The following is an 8747-nucleotide window of genomic DNA, read 5'->3' as shown; positions in this document are numbered from 1 at the left end:
ATAAGATGTTTATCCTGTATTTGATTGTGTTTATCTGCAGTTAGTTACACGAATTCAGTTATGGGATGAAATCGAATAGGGATGAACGGGTTTAAGAGTTTTAAGAGTTTAAGAGTTTTTAAGAGTTTTAGCCAAATGCATTATAATATAGTATAGATTAAGAGTTTTTAAGAGTTTTAGCCAAATGCATTATAATATAGTATAGATATAATAGTAATATAATAAGAATATTATTTCCCCTCTCTTATTGGTAAAAATGAATAATAAAAAATCTATCTTTTAATGGTTCTAAAACCCTCTGAATGATTTTGTATAATGGATCTCCTTTAACCATTAAGAACCCTAATTCCATTGTACACAATTGCCAAACAATTATATTTCATTTTGAGCTATATCATGAGAGCCTTATAATCATTCTGACCAATTAATCATTCTTTACCAAACCATTCAGTAAATGTCAAACAGCCCCTTACTCTCATGATTAAATGGTTTTTGGTCTAATAGTGTTCTGATTACTAGTAAAGCGCAATCTTCAGAAGATCAAGCATTCGAACCTTAATAAAGATGAGACGAATTAATAAGTTTATTTATCATATAAAAATATTATATGCTTGAAGAAAAGTCTACTCTCGTGGGTCACATGATGCTTCAAGACCTGTTCTAAACTGAAATGTTTTTTTATAAAATCATTTGGTGTAACAAGTTGTAATTTAATGTATTAAGAAAAGGTGACTTTGGGAACCAATAAATGTTCAAATAAAAAAAAACAATACACCAACATTATCCATTTTCAAATCCACACCCCTATAAATACTGCATTTTATCAAAACAAGATACAAAACATAACAGTCATTCATTATAAATAATGGCAGCTATTACTTCTGAGTTCGAGACCCTTTCTACCCTCTCGGCTTCCAAACTTTTTAAGGCCTTCAGTGACTTTGACAACATTGCACCAAAGTTTATGATCCCTAGACATACAAGGCCATCAGTTATATATTATTGTTTTTAATCATCATATAAGGTCAGTTTGACTTATGCTGAGAAATAAAAATGAAAACGACAGGGAACGAAGATGGGAATGAATTTTCATTCCCCCCCCCCCCCCCCCGGTTTAACCAGAAATGGAATTTTGGGCTTCTGGGGAGAATGGGCCCATTATATTATAGAAAACCAAGCAGGTTATTTTACTTTCATTCTCATCGATTACTGTTTAATACCTCTAATCAAACACCCCTTAAATGTTTTAGATATTATTTGACCGATATCATCATAAGAGAACATCTCATTTTCTCTTAGTGCTATGCCTCTGAATAAAAATTATGTGACGTGCAAATAACTCAGGCATATCATTCATGAGTGGACAGTCAAAGATTGTTGTTGAAGGTGACAACAACAACAACAACATTAGTTACACTGCCTTTTGAAGGAAATGTCTTGATGGGACAACTGGATTCAATATAACCTCATCAGCTAAATTCTTAGTCATCGACTAATTTAACAAATATAGCTTTAAAGTTATAAACTTACGGTAGGAGTAAAAGTTTTTGGGACACGTCAACTCATAAATACAATTGTTCTAGTTTTTGGGGGATTGAGATGAAAACTATGGTTTTTTTAAAAATAATAAGAGTTTAATTATTTGAAAACTCTAAAATTTGTGAGATCTACGTAAAATTCTATCTTAAAGTTTTGTTTCACATGATTTTTTTTCCATCTAAGTATAATATTTAACGTATTGATTAGCTAACATATATTTGTTTCACAATGTGTTTGTTTTATATGTATTCGATTCATAATATGAAAATTTTTACGTGTATTTTTTGTTTCCCAAACGCATCATTTCATGCATTGAAAATGTAACAAATGGTTCTTAATGTTGAAAATTTACCTTGAATTGATGCTTAAAATAAAATAAAAAAAGTATAAATTTCGCTCAAGGCCGATTTCTCCCTTAATTCATGCTCGATTTTTTAAAGGCCATAGATGTTTTGATCTCGGATAGGGTCATTTTGGAAGATGATCTCAAACGAGTTTTTAATTAAACTCATGACCTTATTGTCTATTGAAAAAATGGCTTTAAACTCGAGAAGATTATAGATTTAATTAAAAATTAATCTCATTTAGATTATATACCTAATTAAAAATCCTAAAGCAACACCTGTTATTGAGAAATTAAGCAACAAATTTAAGTTTAATTAGAGACAAACTAATTAACTAGTGATTGTAGGACATTTAACAAGCTAGCTAGCACAATCGAAGTTGAAATCGAGCATGACAACTTAAAAGTTTAGAGCCGAATTTAACTAACTAGTGATTGAAGGTTCAACAGTTTTTAGAAACAACAATGATGCATACTGTTAAGATTTATGCGAAGTTGAAATCGACAGCTGAAAAGAAGAACGTACATGAAAGAAGCAAACATTACCACAAATTATAAACTAACTTCGATCAATATTGCAACAAATGAGATTACAATATCATTTCTTGATCGCGATTTCTTCAACAACAAAAAAAAAAGGAAAATGTTTCCCATTTAGGCATGGGAAGATGCATCATTTGGACCCCGAGGCGAGCTTTATTTTTTGTTTTTTCAATTTTTCTTGTTCATTTGCACGAGCCGTAGCTAATCCAGCCTAACTCAAATCTCCAAAACTTGTCACTGATGGATGTTTTGGATGTTTCCAAGGTTGGTAAGATTTATAAGTCGATGTTCGGGAGGTACTACCAAAATTTTGTGGGGGTAATGCAAATACCGTTCGACTGAGAAGATATTCGCCACTTTTAGAAAGGCTTTCGGAAAAGAAGGCAGAGGTCCCAGAAGGCTTACTCTTTTGATAAAAAGAATTAAAACTTTGCGATCCGCCTGAAGTCTTGTCTAAATCTTTCAATGGACCTGAAGGCTTTCTTTTTTCAAATATACTTTTTAGATACGGAAGAGTTAAGCCTTCCGATGAGCCTGGTTTCTTGAACGCGTCAAAGACGCTTGGTGCTTCCTTCATTGGAGGAGGGAGGAGGAGATGTTGGATGAGATTCCAAAGTGCTTGAGGATATGGCTCTAGGTGGTGTGAATATATATACACACACGAAGCATGATGTGAGAATAAGAGTTGAAGTGAAAAGCATAAGAAGGGATCCAGACCTTGATCATTTTCAATCTCACCCCTTATCCCATGAATTTCGCTTCTCACATGAATTGATCCAGTGCATCTCATTACCATTGATCTTCAATTAAACTTGATCCAAAGGTGGAGATCCATTCTCACCGTAAATTCTATTTTAAATAAAAAAATTAGTGTTCTATTTTATTTTAAATACATATTATTGTTTTTAACTCTAAAATTACCAAATAGAAATAATGAAATTGGACCATCTTATGCATATTTATAATAAAATAAACATTATTGGCCCCTCTTCCACATATAAAATATTTGAACACTTAAACATTCATTTTTATGTTCTTTAAATATATTTTTTAATAATTTTTTAAATTACAGTTTTTCCGTTCTTCGTTTTTGGTGATCAATCGTTTTTATTAGTTTGTCTGAGAGTAAAAAAGGTGCAACTTGCCGATTATGAAAAAAGAATTGCATCACAATTGCCGTCTTTAAAATTCTCTCATTTTTTTTTTGGCATTTCGAATCGAATGATGAAATAAAGAGTAATCTCATTTATCAGGTAATAGGTGTTGTCGTTCTCTAATTTTTCTTATCATTGTCAATTAAACAGTCTTCCCATGTATAATAGGTTATCAACATTTTTGTTCAACTTAATGTGGATTTTGTATCTTTTTTTAAAGTATATAATATTTATATACGGCAAATGCAACAAATAAACTCACACACGTTCCTCACTTTTGATGAGAGTTGAACCTCTGACGTTCTAAAAAGCCAAAAACTATGATATCGCTAGACCAAATATCTTTTGGTGGATTTTGTATCTTGTAAAAAAGTAAAACTGAGTTTGTGTTTGTAAAAGTCCTACAAAAACCATATATGTGACACCCTAAAGGGGATAAATAAATATTTATGAAAAATAAAAGATAATAAATAAGTGAATTCACTAGGCTAAAGATGAAAAAAGAGAAGGTGTAAGAGGAATAGTTCACATACACTTCAAGTGAGAAGCCAGTGGCTGTAATGTAATTAGCCAAAGCTAGAGGGACCTGTTTTGCCAATTTAACAAACTTTGAATTTCTAAGCAATTAAAACATCATTTTAACGGAGTTTTTAGTGGCATGCAATTTTGAGCCGTTTTAATGGAGGGGACTTTTGGCTATCCAATATGGATCGTTTTGCCTTGGAAATTCGTATATAAGTAAGTTGGAGTGTGAGGCACAAAAACCCTTTAACTAATCGAGTTTCCAACGAGAGAGGAGCAAGAAATCGAGCATTGAAGTAAAGCTAGGGTTTCGGTGTTTGGCGACGATTTGAGGTAATTTCTCGACTCATTCTTGTGACTTCCAGTAGCATATGGTTTTTTTTATATGTAGTTTATTTACGATAATAGTTTGGGACCGATTGGGTGGCCGGAAAGTCGTTAATTTGACAAATAAGCTTTGATTTTGTTAATTATAAAAACCGACTTTAAACTCGAAACTGAGAGACTACAATCCATGATTCTTGTTTATGGGGTTGAGAAATATTATGATGATGTCATTTTGTAAAAAAATAATAATAGAAATAGATTAAGAAATGGGGAAAAACTGAGGAAAAATGTGAAAATAGTCAAATTATTGCTTTCTTAGTGATGGCCAAATCGGTCCGGGGCCCGGGACCGCGGAGGACCGGAACCGGTCCCGGTTGAAGGACCGCCGGTTACAGCCCGGTTAAGGATTTTGGCGTTTTTTGGGGACCGGGACCGGTTATGAGACGAGACCGGCCCGGCCCGGTCAATAAAAGTCAACATAGCCGTTACGTAGTCAAACTAGAGATGGAGATTGAAGTGGTGGAAGAAAATCTGGAAGAAAATGAAATCTCCATAGAACTAAGCACGCCGCCAACTACCGGTACCGAGGGCACTTACTCACAATATGATGATGAAGAAGAACTCGACATTGATAACCTTGATGACCAAGAGGCTATTAGAAGAATTCAAGAGACCGGAACTTTTCAACTCAATCCAACATAAGATACCAATGAAGATTGATATTTGTTGTATTTTCAAATAAATTTATAATAAATTTTTGTAAAACAATGTAATTTTAGCTTCTAATATTATTTTCTAATAGAGGTTATTAAAGTATTTAATTTATATTAAATGATCTAATAATAATATTTAGTATCCTAATTCGAAATTTACGATTTATTTAACTAAATCTTATGGGGTATTATAGAGTTTAATACTTTGAGGTTGATCAATGGTGACCGTAAATTGGCATTTAGTTGACTTTTGGGAGTTTATACTATTTATTAAATATTATAATATGAAATTATACGTTATCGGTAGGGTGTTGACTTTAATCAGCTTACACGAACAGGTGAATCTTCACGAGACTTTAAACTGAGATGCATACTTATGTACAAATTTTTTGAGCATGATAATTATTTAGGATGCATATGTGTTACAAATTATTACTTTTACTTGCATGTCATAGGTTTTATGCATGTATATAATTTTATTGTGTAGGTTGCACGCTATAGGTTTACTGTTTTTCAAACATTATTTAGCATGCTATAAATGGGATATTGTTTTCCAACGGGTTCAATCGGGTATGAGATTCGGGTCGATATGTTAAAAAGGAGGGCACATCCTAAAGATGGGTGATCGGACAAGGGTGAGTCATGTAACCTAAGGAATGCAGTGACAATATGACGTTTACCCGATGGGAAAGATTATGATATCTTGAATTTATTTAAAGGAATTTTTGAAACAAATAGGCATATTATCTGGGTATTTTCTTTGTTAAGTGTGCTCGAAAACCATGAACTCACTGAGTTTTTTAAAAACTGACTATTAGTATGCATCTTGGGAGTATGAGGTTCAAGAGTGAACAAAGAGCAAAGGTATTGCTTAGTGAGTTGTATTTCCATTGATTAAGTAAATGCACTACATCATTAAGTCACTATCAAAGAGTCATATATAATTGATCGAATAAGTTGTAAATCTCGTTAAGATGTTAACAAACAAATCTTACCATTAAAGCTAGTATTTTTTTATAAAAATAATTTAAAAAACTAATTTATTTATCAATACAATTAAATAAGTCCATAAAAACAAATATATATGTACCTGCTTGACCTTGAACGTCAACCAATGCAAACAATTTTGGTCTCAATCAATTGCCAACTTGACGGTGTCTTTTTTAAATGCTAATTTTGTTAAAAGGTATCATATAGTTAAGAGTAAATTACGTTTTTGGTCCATATGATTGTTATTCATTATCAATTTTACCCTCTCTTTTGAACTAATTCTAATTTTGGTCATTGTGATTACTGATATGTTTCATTGTTGATCCCTCTAACTAACTTTTGTTGGAAAATTAAGTAAACTGCAAATTTGATCCCCCCCAGAGTTTATTAAAAACAACACTTTCCATCATTACTTATCATTAATTACTTCCATTAATTATCATTAAAAAAAATTCATTAAATGGGAGCATTTTATTCCTTTTACTAATTTTTTGTCTTTTGCACAATTAAAATCACAAAGACCAAAATTATAGTCGACTCTTTTTACCTTTTTGTCTTTTTATGACATTTTAATATTGTGTCTGTGTGTAGGGTTGGGTTCACGTGAGACTAACCTGGTTTCATGAGATCCGTGAGACCACTTGTTTACTTTTGAAATTTCACACCAAAATGTTATGAAGGTAAAAAAAAGGCCGAATCTTCACAGTAAAAACACTGTGAAGGTTACCTTCACATCGTTTTGTTGTGAAGTTTCAAGTGTAAAAATTGGTCTCACCGAAACAGACTGATCTCACGTGATCCTACATACATACATATGTATGTATGTATGTATGTATGTATGTATGTATGTATGTATGTATGTATGTATGTATGTATGTATGTATGTATGTATGTATGTATGTATGTATGTGTGTGTGCACATGTGGTTAATATCAAAATTTCTCTCATTTAACAAAATCTTCTAACAGTCATTAGGGGCGGGACCAAAAATGTTATTTTCGACATCTTATAATTTCAAAATTGTAAGAACAAAAAATGTTAATTTCGACAAACAATAGGGACCAAAATTGTAGTTTACTCATTTTTCAACAAAAATTAATTAGAGGGCCACAACCGAGTGCCAACAACAACCACCAAAAATGTAATTTACTTGATAGTTTATTAAAAATATTCATTTTATTATTTATTAAAATTTTAAAATACATGGATAAAATAAATAAAACTTATAAGAAACTATAGAAATTAAGTCGTAAACACTAGACTTAAGGTATGTTTGTCAGCAGCTTAACGAGCTTAATAAGACTCATAGTTTATTTGTTCAGTTGTATATGATTGTTTGATAGTGACTTAATGATATAGAAATTAATTTATTCAGCAAGCTTTTAAAGAAGTACTTTATGCAGAAAGTCAAGTTCTTTACAGACCTCTCCCTTCCAATTAAAAATGCACGCTTCTTTTATCTATGAAAAAACTCTCTCAAACAAAAAACTTTATTAATTTATACAGACAGATTAATCTACACAGATAGCGTTATCAATATAAAACTTAATGAAAAACTAACTAAAATTAAAACATAAAACTTACTTTAATTAGAAATAAGTCAATATATAAATATATTCTATTCGGCTATCTTTTATAAGATACTTGACGAACCTGCTTAATTGTCTCATATGTGTCCAAGTAACGAAGCAGACATTCTATAAATAGCATCCACCATCTTTTATGGGCATCAAGCATTGATGAATTAAGCAGGTTGTGTATTGATAAAGCTGCTTAATTTCTATAAAGCCTTGTCGTTTCAATCATTGGTGAAGTTCTTTTTTCATTTCAAATTATCTACTTGTAGTTTTTTAATATAATTGTTTTTTTTAGATTCTAGTTTTTGACAAAGCTTTTATGTTGATTATGGACTTTAAGATTTTGTAGTAAGGCTCTAAAGACTAACAAACCGATTGATGTTAGCGATTTTACGAGGTGTGTTTTTTTAAGTATATAATATTTATGTACGACAAATGTAACAAATTAACTCACACATCCCCTTCATATTTGGTGAGGTTTGAACCTCTGACCTTCTAGAAGGCCAAAGGCTACGATACCAGATACTTTTGGTAAATTTAGATTTACTTGATGTTTACAATATGTTCATAAACTAAGGGGCCGTTTACCAAACGCTTACTCGGGTAATTGAACACCAAGTTACATTACCTTATCCGATGAATATGGTAAGGACAAAAAATCTTACCCGGTAAGAGCGAGATAAGAATCATGAGTCTTATCCAGTAAGTGCAGACGACGATTCTTACCATGGTAAGCGCTTACCGGGAATATTGTTGCATACGATGCCGTTTTGGTGGACTAAAATCTTACCCGTTAAATAAATGATAGTTTTAAATTTTACCCATAAACGCTTACTGGATAAGTGTTTGATAAACGGCTCTTATGTAACATATCTTATAGATTTAGTGTGTGTTTGTAATCCCATTTATTAGTATTAGCTATTTAGAATTAATATTAATCTTATTATTTATTTTATATTGTTATTAAGTGACTATATTTAGTTGCAAAACATGAATATAATATTTTTATAAATTACAAAAAAAATATATATATATATAT

This window comes from Cynara cardunculus (assembly GCF_001531365.2).
Source record: "Cynara cardunculus var. scolymus isolate 2C chromosome LG 10, CcrdV1, whole genome shotgun sequence".
NCBI classification, from domain to species: Eukaryota; Viridiplantae; Streptophyta; class Magnoliopsida; order Asterales; family Asteraceae; genus Cynara; species Cynara cardunculus.
This window is presented reverse-complemented; position numbering follows the sequence as displayed.